The sequence below is a fragment of the Neomonachus schauinslandi genome, chromosome 12 (genome assembly GCF_002201575.2).
Source record: "Neomonachus schauinslandi chromosome 12, ASM220157v2, whole genome shotgun sequence".
Taxonomy (NCBI): domain Eukaryota; kingdom Metazoa; phylum Chordata; class Mammalia; order Carnivora; family Phocidae; genus Neomonachus; species Neomonachus schauinslandi.
Genome location: NC_058414.1, coordinates 44,704,447 through 44,716,817, shown reverse-complemented (window position 1 = coordinate 44,716,817; position 12,371 = coordinate 44,704,447).

Here is a 12,371-nt window from a genome sequence, read left to right as displayed (position 1 = left end):
AGAAAGAAAGAAAGAAAGAAAGAAAGAAAGAAAGAAAGAAAGAAAGAGAAAGAAAGAAAGAAAGAAAGAAAGAAAGAAAGAAACTTCAAGGATGCACATACTTACAAATGACCACAAACTATGTGGATTGTTGCATGGAAGAGTGCAAATTAACTGCATGTGAGTAGGTGTCATGTGGGTGTGGGAAGGGGATTGATGATGGAGGAATGAATGGGAAGAATCACAAAATAAAACACTGGTTGACAATAAAAATTTGCCATGACCCAAGGAGTTCAATTCTGTGCACCTGAGATCCAAAAATCCCAAGGCAAATAAAATAAATAAATAAAATAGAAATAGCAACAAAATTTTAAAATCTATCTATCTGATATATATATATTTTTAATGTTGGCATATCAGTACATAAAAGTTACATAGAACTTAGACCTATAATAATAAAAAATTATGTAGGGATTTAAAGAAATTAAGGAGACCTATAGAATAGCACAGAGAGAATTATTGGAGATGAATATAGTGGTTCTAATCCCTTTTATCCCTGTATATTCTTTTAGCTGTGTGACAAAAAGGAAAACCTTTAACTCAGGAAGTGTTTCACATGGATTGTAAAAGCTGGGTTACTAATTTACTATTTTATTGCTATCTGGCTTAAGAATGCATAGAAAAATACTTGTTTCTGTGACCGGAAATCTTGCAGCCTTACAAACTATCATTACATTCAATGATGGCTAAGGAAAAAAATGCCTTATGTTGCATATATGGCCTTTCTTGTGGTCTAGTTCCAAAACTTACAATGACCCCAAAATGTATTTATTTATTGAATCAAGGAAACAGCAAAGAGGAAGAAGCTTAGTGAGTACTTAGAGTAAGAAAAGGAAAAAAAAAAAAAGGAGGAAAATATTTCTTCTCTTTCAGCTATATTCTAATGGTCTTTTTTTTTTTTAAGATTTATTTATTTATTTGACAGAGAGAGACAGTGAGAGAGGGAACACAAGCAGGGGGAGTGGGAGAGGGAGAAGCAGGCTTCCCGCTGAGCAGGGAGCCCCATGTGGGGCTCGATCCCAGGACCTTGGGACCATGACCTGAGCCGAAGGCAGATGCCTAATGACTGAGCCACACCCAGGCACCCCAACTAGTATTTTAATATAGAAAATCCTCCTTAAAACAAATGACTTGGTTTAAACTGCGCCAATAACATTTAACAATTTCCCTGACCAATCTCTTTTTGGGCAATTGCTTTCTGCAGCGTGTTTGGGAAATTGCAAACAAACAAACAAACAAACCCAAACCAAACCAAAACAAACAAACAAACAAAATCCTTTCTCTTCCTTTACAAGGTTACTTGATTATAATAAATATTCATTACTTCCCGGTTTAATTTAGAAATTGTTCAATGAGAGGGAAAGCAAGGTCTGCAGACAGGAACTGCCCCCACACACTCAGAGAGGAAGAAAACTCACCAAGGATTACCACACATAAGAAAAGGCAGCCCACCCCTGCCAGGTGTTTTGGAAATGAGAGACATGTCAGGCCACACCTCATCCTAAATGTGGCTGGTCTTTTGGTGGCATCGTAAACTCTTCCAAATGTATCCCGCCATGCGGCTCTAGGAGATTTATTCATCTCATAAATATTTCAGAAGGCATTTATAGCAAAATCATTTTTAAAACCACGCAAAGCCCAAGTTTATTATCTTTTTAACAAAAATGTTTTATAATGGAGAATTGTAATCTTACACAAAAGTTGGCCTAAGAGAATAGTGAACCCCTATATGCCTATCACACAATATCAACAACGATTATCACTTTACCAATTTCATTTTTATCTCTCTCTCCCCAACTTCTTTCCTGGAGGAATTTAAAGTGACATTGTGTTGGGGTGCCCGCATGGCTCAGTCAGTTGAGCTTCTGCCTTGGGCTCGGGCCCTGATTTCAGGGTCCTGGGATTGAGCCCAGCGTCCGGCTCCCTGCCCAGTGGCAAGTCTGTTTCTCCCTCTCTCCGCTTACATTCTCTCTCTCTCTGTGTCTCTCAAATAAATAAATAAGATCTTAAAAAAATAAAGTGACATTGTGTCATTTTTATTCATAAATATTTTACTTTATCTCTAAATGAGAATGGGATGTTTCTACCCTTTTTACCTTTGTCTTTAAGGAATAATACATTGCACTTTTGCCATTGTTTAAATAAATATTGCAGTCACATAATAAAGGCCATTTATGGAAGAGGATAGCAATTAAGACCATTAGAATATAGAATAATAAAATAAAATACTAGTTGGAAATTAGTAACATGTATTTTTAAGGTTTGTGACAATTGAAACATTTCAAGCTATGAGTACTAAAATCTGGGGGAAGATGATGAGGACCGCTCTGGAAGTCTGTGCAGAGTAGGCTTTCCAATAGGATAATGGAACCAGCTGGCTTCCTCCACTTGTCATGTCAAGTAAACCAAACTCATTCTTTAGAAAAGGGTCACATCTTTCAAAAGGTCATCAGGCGGTTGACTTTCTTGTGTCATTTGGATGACCAGGACAGGTTTTCAATTTTTCTAGCTTTCAACTTTCCCTCTTGGGATTATGAGACTGTAAAAGTGAATCTTTTCTGCAGAACGTGCTCTGTCCATCTGCTAAGAGAAGTTGAAAAGTTTTATGATGAAATTGGAATTCAAAAGTTTAAAGTTCTACTTTGCTAAAAGGAAAATAGTTTGACGTTTGAGTATTGTTGCTTTGTATTTCAACCAATGAAAAAATGGAATGTTCCTCAACAGTCGTTAAAAAATAATGGCGGTTATCTTGGCTTGATGTTTTATCTCCCATCCTAGACAATGTGGAAAAGACATTCCTCAAACTTCAGAGAAATATAAAAAGCCGTTTTTGTGTGTGTGTCAAATTTTATAGACAAACAAATATGTCAAATACTTTGTAGTTTAGGAGATACAGTTTTAGCAGTCGGTTTTCCAGTGATAAAATTAGAGATGAAAAGATACTTGAAGTCTGTTTCCTGCCCCCTGCATGGTTATAGCTCTTAGAGGCACTGAGTATAATAGTTAGGAATCTGGAGAAACAGAGCTACTTAGATTTTATTTCCAGATGCTCCATTTATAAGCAGTGTGGCCTTTGGCAAATTAGTAACCTCCTCAACATCTCCATCTGTAAAATAATGATGATGAATATATACTGGGCACATACATATAAAAACATGTGCACAGGGGCACCTGGGTGGCTCAGTCGTTAAGCGTCTGCCTTCGGCTCAGGTCATGATCCCAGGGTCCTGGGATTGAGCCCTGCATCGGGCTCCCTGCTCCGCGGGAAGCCTGCTTCTCCCTCTCCCACTCCCCCTGCTTGTGTTCCCTCTCTCGCTGTGTCTCTCTCTGTCAAATAAATAAATAAAATTAAAAAAAAAAACGTGCACACTGTTGTAGAGGTTAAATTAAATTGTACATAAAAGGTACATAACAAGTAACTAGCACATTTATAGAATGTGCCCAGTAAATATTAATTATTATTGGCTCTGGGATAGCATTTACATTTAATTTAAAATACACAGCAATAGATATGTATGACTGTCAAAATAACTGCTTTGAAAAGAAGTTTAAAAAACACATTTGTTGTACAGAATGAGACAAAAATGCAGCATGTATCACACAGTTGAATGATTCTGAATTGCCCTGAAATTCCCTAAAAAAGACAGTTTTCTCACTGGAAAATACTTTGACTTTCAAACTGCATCTGGTTTGAGTTAGCCTTGGAAATCACTGCACTTTTTTCCTAAAAAAAAAAGTGCTTGATAATCTCCACATGATCCTGACAAAAATGCCTTAAATTTAATGTGTTTTTTTTTTGATAATCTCTTGATTGCTCAAAACTTTCAAAAAGAGAAATATAAGCAGCCAGTTATGCACCCGGGCCTTTATCGATTGTTAATGTAATTGTCTGACTGTAAGAATGTGAACAGGCTCATCTCCGGCTCACCATTGTTGTATAACTGTACTCAAATATAGAACATTTCTCCTCACTGCTTTCAGTTCCTAATTATTAATATTCTCAAATCGATATTAGTGTGGCTCCAATTAAAAGCTTCTCACCCAACAGGTGCCAATATTTTCCCCCAAAACTATTCCTTATCTAATAGGACCTTAGTATATTATATTCATTAACTTTCCATTTTATTCCCTAGAGATATTAACTGAAACATCAAAGATAGAATCCAATTGCTTATTGTTGGATAAGATAAAGGAGCCCAGGCCTTTAAAAAATCACAAGAGCTCTCCAAATGTTCCTGGCTGGCTCAGCGGAGAATCTAGCATCTGTGGGACTCTGAGAGCTTGACAACACTAACCAGGCTGTGTGGTCCGCTGTCCTGTTTCAGGCTGGACCTGTTCACAGCATTTCAGTGAAAGGTTTAAGAGACGCAGATTCTGGAGACAAACTGTTGAAATCAATTCTAGTTCTGTCACCTACTCTGTGTCTCAGGTATAATTGTTTGTGATCTTTCAAAAAGGGACAAAACTAATCCCTAGCTGGTAGGGTAGTTTTGAGGATTAGTTGAGTCAATCCATGTAGAATGCTTAGGATAGGGTTTAGCACAAGGTAACGGCCAGTATGTATTAGCTATATCATCAACAATATCAACAGAATCATCATCATTATCATAAGCACACAGATAAATATACATATATACGCATACATATAAATATGCATATATGAGCCAAAATGGTATGCTTTTTGGTTTTACCTTGCAATTTTTACTTACCATGCACTACTTTTTTTAGGGAAGTACATAAAGATTTATGTCATTTAAAAAGCACTGTCTTCTGGCACATTATATTGATGTACTGATCTTATGTTGGTGTACCTTTCTGGGCTTTTTGCTTTACAAATAATTTTTAAACCTACAGGATTTTATACATATGAATACCACTCTTTCTGAAGAATGGATTTGTAGAAGTGAAACTAATGGATCAAATTATATTTCTATTTTAAAATCTGATAGATCTAAAGTATTTTCCAAGTATATCATGCCCATTTTATTCTTCTAAAAACCGTATAAGACTATTCATTTTCACAGGCCCTAGTCAGCACTTAGTGCTATCAGTTTAATTATTGCAAATCCAGTGAGTATGAAATTGTATTGCATTTGGTTTTAATTTGCATTTCCCGGCTAAGAGTGAAGTTCAGCACATTTTAAAAATATTTTTTGGCTGCCTATAGGTATTCCAGAACTTTTATTTTCATATTATTTATGTATCTTTTGTGTGGTTTCTTTTTCTTATATTTCTTTAATCATTGTATATATTAGGAGTATTAATTCATTTTCTCTTTTATGTGTTACAAATATGTTGTCCTCAGCTATTGGTGGGGATAAAATGTCTAGATTTTTTTTAAGTGGGCCTTTCCAAACTTAGAATATTCTCTCATTTTGTCTTCTAACCATTTTACAGCTTTGCTTTTACTCTTCAGATATTTAATCTACATATAAAATACTTTGGCATAAGGTGGTTGCAAAAATGCAGCTTTATATAAATTGGGTAGCCAATTTCCTCATAGTGAAATTCGAGTGAAGTCAGAGCTAGAAACTGAGAGATGGATAAGACTTTAAACATTATTTGGTCCACAGTCCCATCTTGCTATTCAGATGACTAAGTGCCCCCAAAAGAAAACCAAATAGCTGATCCCAGCTTAGGGCAATTTAATGTGAATGTTAAAGCTTGATGGTTGGTCAGAAATTGCATCAGCTGCCAGCTGCCATGACATTTCCTGCCACATGGATCTGCATTAAACAATTCGGCTGGTACTATTTCCACGTTAAGCTTCCTCTTCTAGATATTTTTGCCCTTCCCTGAAATCATAGGTTTTACAGCATTATTTCAGACAGATAGGATTTTTGCACCCCTTTTCTTTTAATATATATATATATTTTTTTCAAAGCTCTGAGAGAATTTCTTCAGCTTTTGGTCTGGCTCAACCCTTCTTCTGAAAATGAGAAAGTTTAATATTCCATCCATAAATGTCTATCAGACACAAAGATGCTCAGTTTTGCAGGCCAGGCTCAGGTAGAAAAACCTACAATTTGATTCCTAAAACTCATATATATATATATATATATGTATATATATACACACACACACACACTTGACTGTAATCTTCAAGGGATAATCTGTGATACAAGCTTGTTTTGAGAGGAATGGTTTTTAAATTGGTTTTAATTAGCATTACCTAATTGGCCTTTATTGTTTCTTTTCTACTTGCTAAAATAATGCATATAAATTGAAGGGAATTTAGAAACTACATAAAAATATAAAGAAAAATTCCATTCTGACATCATCACTTCAAATATTTTTATATTTTTTAATCTTTATATGGATACATACGTGATTTTTTAACAGAATTAGTATCATATTGAACATGATTTTTCTTTTTAAAATTTCCTTTTATTATTTGAAAAAGTAGTTGAAAATTATGAGATTTAACATTAAAATCTGGGGAGACTGGTGGTAGGTCAATTTATAATGTTCAATTGCCCACTGGGAGAATGTATCCCTTTCACATGATTTTAATTTTTAAAACTTTTCTCAGTTCTTAACTTTTATATTTTGTTTCTAACTCTTTGAGAAATCTAAGTAAGTATAATAGCCAAATAGTCAAAGTAGGTCACAGCTCTAGAAAAGAAGCACAGTATTTTGCTTCAGTAGGAGGAATCTGGAATGAAATGAATTACCTGTATATAAAATTTAAGGGGACAAGTATTTGAAAAAAGTAAATACCAGACCAATGCAGGAAGAGGAGCTAAGAAAACATAATGAACTGTTATAGAATGTGTACTTCTTATCCTCGGAGATAATTCAGAGCTAATACAGCAATGAATAGAGATAAATATATGGTTTTGAAACACTATTTAGAAAAAATATATATATACGTATAAATTATATAAGCCTTAAAATAAAGAACATAGAAAAAGATTAACAGAATGAACAAATAATAAAATATGGAACAAAGGAATAATAAAGAGAATGCCATTAAATGAATTGGGAGACAAAGACATGATTTACCAAACTCAAAGCTGTTTTTCCTTTTTTTTCTAAATATCAGTTAGCCAGACATACGTTTACAAAAATTGATCTGGGAAATGGGAACAAACCAAACACAAATGAAGTAGGTGAAATAACTAAAGGTACAAAAGGCATATTGAAACTTATCAACTTATGCTATAGGTAACAATTTAACAGTGCATTAGAAAACCAAATTAAATGGACAAATAAAATTAAAATGTAAAGTGACAAAATTAGTAAAAGATGGAAAAGCAACTTGAATAAACCAATGGCCATGAAATATATTTTATTACTAGTTGGGAGCTTTCTGTCTTAGAAAGCACACGACAAGTAAGAATTTACAGGTAATTCTTACCATGTATTCAAAGAACAGTGCTAATTTCTAGTTTATACAAGTTGAATGAAAAAATAAGAAAAGAGAAAAAAATGCCAAGCTATTGTTATGAGGCCACATTTTATTTCCATTGGCTGCATTTCCTCAAGAAGACTTTTGCCTTGAAAAACCATTAAGCAAGGACCTTTTTCCTAATTCCATTTCTATTTCAATTTTCTATTTCCATTTCAATTTTCTATTTCCATTTCAATTTTCTATTTCCATTTCAATTTAAAATGTCTTCCAAACTGTATTCTGTGATAATGACAATCAGAATTAATCCCCTATGCTTTCTTCCTATGAAATAAGAGCAATTTACAAACCAAACCTATGAAGTAGGAATGGAAGTGAACAAAAGCATTGAATTTTATTCCACTACAGAAAGTTTAATATGAACTTTTTTCCCATATTAATTTTTAATTTATTTTTATTGACATATAATTAACACAGTGTTATTAATTTCAGGGGTACAACATAATTGATTTTGTAAAGGTTAAAGAAATAGTATTTTCCTATAATTACAAAACCTTTTTTTTTTGGTATAGATTTTTTCCTACTCATCCTGGAAAACAGGAAAAACATTTTTCTTGTCTAAAGAAAGAATGATGTATCCTTAATTTTAATTTGCTTAACAAATGTTTAGCCATTTAATTGATACGGGTAGAATGAATTAATTTTGAAGTCATCCCTGTGTATAACATAGTGGTTAATAGTTCAGGCTTTGCAGTTAAGAAGCCTGGATTTTATTTCCAGTTCCTCCTTAGAAGCTGTGTGGCCTTTAGCAAGTTACATAAATGCTCTTAGCCTCCACATCTCTAAAATGGTAATAATATCTTAGAGAATTTTTGTAAGAATTAAACTAGGTAACTAATATAAAGAGATTTAGGGTAGCTGGCTCCCAGTAACCCTCTATGCATCTTAGTTACCTGTGCTGTGATAGATTTTGTTAGAATAATTCAATTATAATTTAAAGTAAAGAATCTTTAGCTAAAAGCTTAAGCATCATGATATATATGATGAACAAAAATGCCTTTCAAATAACTTTTAAAAACACATTTAGTATCCTAAATAAGGTAATGCTGTAGAAAAATTCTATTTGCTATCATTTAATGTCCTAGGAGCCAAAGACTACAATTCCTGGTTGGAAATGTTATGTGTAGCGACTCAAAACTTGGAAATAAGGCAAAAGAAGTACAGCACAACCTTTCAACATCATCCTGAGGCACTGTTTAACAAGTCCATCCAATGATTATTTAATCATCTAAAACTACACTAATATGGTGACCACCTGCCATAAGCAGCCACTGAGAACTTGCAATATGGCTAGTCAGCACTGAGATGTACTAGAGGTATAAAATGGACACCAGATTTGAAGACGTAGTAAGAAAAAAGAATGTAAAATATCCCATTAATAATTTGTTATATTATGTGTTAAACTGATAATAGTTTTCATATAATAGGTTACATAAAGTTTATTATTAAAAATATATTTTACTTTTTTCTTTTTTTTCAATGTGTTTACTGGAAATTTTTGAATTACTTATGTGGCTGGCATTTTATTTCTATTGGATGGTGCTGATCTAGAGTATAAAGCTTTGTGTGATTCACTATTTATAATTAACTAAGGCCTGGACTCTATAAAGGTACATGGTAACTGGTAGATTTAGTTGCAGTAGGAGTGCAAATGATTTCTCTCTTGTTATGACTTTATTACCCTGAAGGACAGCAAGCAGTTTTGTAAATAACCTGGGAATCTTATTACAAGATTTTTTTTTAATTTTTATTGTTATGTTAATCACCATACATCATTAGTTTTTGATGTAGTGTTCCATGATTCATTGTTTGAGTATAACACCCAGTGCTCCATGCAGAACGTGCCCTCTTTAATACCCATCACCAGGCTAACCCATCTTCCCACCACCTCCCCTCTAGAACCCTCAGTTTGTTTTTCAGAGTCCATCATCTCTCACGGTTCGTCTCCCCCTCCAATTTCCCCCCCTTCATTCTTTGCCTCCTGCTATCTTCTTCTTCTTTTTTTTTTCTTAACATATATTGCATTATTTGTTTCAGAGGTACAGATCTGTGATTCAACAGTCTTGCACAATTCACAGCGCTTACCAGAGCACATACCCTCCCCAGTGTCTATCACCCAGTCACCCCATCCCTCCCACCCCACCCCCCACTCCAGCAACCCTCAGTTTGTTTCCTGAGATTAAGAATTCCTCATATCAGTGAGGTCATATGATACATGTCTTTCTCTGTTTGACTTATTTCGCTCAGCATAACACCCTCCAGTTCCATCCACATCGTTGCAAATGGCAAGATCTCATTCCTTTTGATGGCTGCATAATATTCCATTGTATATACACACCACATCTTCTTTATCCATTCATCTGTCGATGGACATCTTGGCTCTTTCCACAGTTTGGCTATTGTGGACATTGCTGCTATAAACATCGGGGTGCACATACCCCTTCAGATCCCTACATTTGTATCTTTGGGGTAAATACCCAGTAGTGCAATTGCTGGGTCATATGGTAGCTCTATTTTCAACTTTCTGAGGAACCTCCATACTGTTTTCCAGAGTGGTTGCACCAGCTTGCATTCCCACCAACAGTGTAGGAGGGTTCCCCTTTCTCCACATCCTCACCAACATCTGTCATTTCCTGACTTGTTAATTTTAGCCATTCTGACTGGTGTGAGGTGGTATCTCACTGAGGTTTTGATTTGGATTTCCCTGATGCCGAGCAATGTTGAGCACTTTTTCATGTGTCTGTTGGCCATTTGGATGTCCTCTTTGGAAAAATGTCTGTTCATGTCTTCTGCCCATTTCTTGATTGGATTCTTTGTTCTTTGGGTGTTGAGTTTAAGAAGTTCTTTATAGATTTTGGATACTAGCCCTTTATCTGATATGTCATTTGCAAATATCTTCTCCCATTCTGTCGGTTGTCTTTTGGTTTTGTTGACTGTTTCTTTTGCTTTGCAAAAGCTTTTTATCTTGATGAAGTCCCAATAGTTCATTTTTGCCCTTGCTTCCCTTGCCTTTGGCGATGTTTCTAGGAAGAAGTTGCTGTGGCTGAGGTCGAAGAGGTTGCTGCCTGTGTTCTCCTTTAGGATTTTGATGGACTCCTGTCTCACATTGAGGTCTTTCAACCATTTGGAGTCTATTGTTGTGTGTGTGGTGTAAGGAAATGGTCCAGTTTCATTCTTCTGCATGTGGCTGTCCAATTTTCCCAACAGCATTTGTTGAAGAGACTGTCTTTGTTCCATTGGACATTCTTTCCTGTTTTGTCAAAGATGAGTTGACCATAGAGTTGAGGGTCCATTTCTGGGCTCTCTATTCTGTTCCATTGATCTCTGTGTCTGTTTTTGTGCCAGTACCATACTGTCTTGATGATGACAGCTTTGTAGTATATCTTGAAGTCCGGAATTGTGATGCCGCCAGCTTTGCTTTTCTTTTTCAACATTCCTCTGGCTATTTGGCATCTTTTCTGGTTCCATACAAATTTTAGGAATCTTTGTTCCATTTCTTTGAAAAAAGTGGATGGTATTTTGATGGGGATTGCATTGAATGTGTAGATTGCTCTAGGTAGCATTGACATCTTCACAATATTTATTCTTCCAATTCATGAGCATGGGACGTTTTTCCATTTCTTTGTGTCTTCCTCAATTTCTTTCATGAGTATTTTATACTTTTCTGAGTACAGATCCTTTGTCTCTTTGGTTAGATTTATTCCTAGGTATCTTATGGTTTTGGGTGCAATTGTAAATGGGATCGACTCCTTAATTTCTCTTTCTTCTGTCTTGTTGTTGGTGTATAGGAATGCCACTGATTTCTGTGCATTGATTTTATATCCTGCCACTTTACTGAATTCCTGTATGAGTTCTAGCAGTTTGGGGGTGGAGTCTTTTGGCTTTTCCACATAAAGTATCATATCAACTGCAAAGAGTGAGAGTTTGACTTCTTCTTTGCCGATTTGGATGCCTTTTGTTTCTTTTTGTTGTCTGATTGCTGTGGCTAGGACTTCTAATACTATGTTGAATAGCAGTGGTGATAGTGGACATCCCTGCCGTGTTCCTGACCTTAGGGGGAAAGCTCTCAGTTTTTCCCCATTGAGAATGATATTTGCTGTAGGTTTTTCAAAGATGGATTTTATGATATTGAGGTATGTACCCTCTATCCCTATACTCTTCAGAGATTTGATCATTAAAGATGCTGTACTTTGTCAAATGCTTTTTCTGCATCTATTGAGAGAATCATATGATTCTTGTTCTTTCTTTTGTTAATATATTGTATCACATTGATTGATTTGCGGATGTTGAACCAACCTTGCAGCCCAGGGATAAATCCCACTTGGTCGTGGTGAATAATCCTTTTAACGTACTGTTGGATCCTATTGGCTAGTATTTTGGTGAGAATTTTTGCACCCATGTTCATCAGGGATATTGGTCTGTAATTCTCCTTTTTGATGGGGTCTTTCTCTGGTTTGGGATCAAGGTAATGGTGGTCTCATAAAACGAGTTTGGAAGTTTTCCTTCCATTTCCATTTTTTGGAACAGTTTCAGAAGGATAGGTATTAATTCTTCTTGAAATGTTTGGTAGAATTCCCCTGGGAAGCCATCTGGCCCTGGGCTTTTGTTTGTTGGGAGATTTTTGATGACTGCTTCAATTTCCTTAGTGGCTGTACATCTGTTCAGGTTTTCTATTTCTTCCTGGTTCAGTTTTGGTAGTTGATGCATCTCTAAGAATGCCTCCATTTCTTCCAGGTTATCTAATTTGCTGGCATAGAGTTGCTCATAATATATTCTTATAATTGTTTGTATTTCTTTGGTGTTGGTGGTGATCTCTCCTCTTCCATTCATGATTTTGTTGATTTGGGTCATTTCTCTTTTCTTTTTGATAAGTCTGGCCACGGGTTTATCAATCTTGTTAATTCTTTCAAAGAACCAGCTC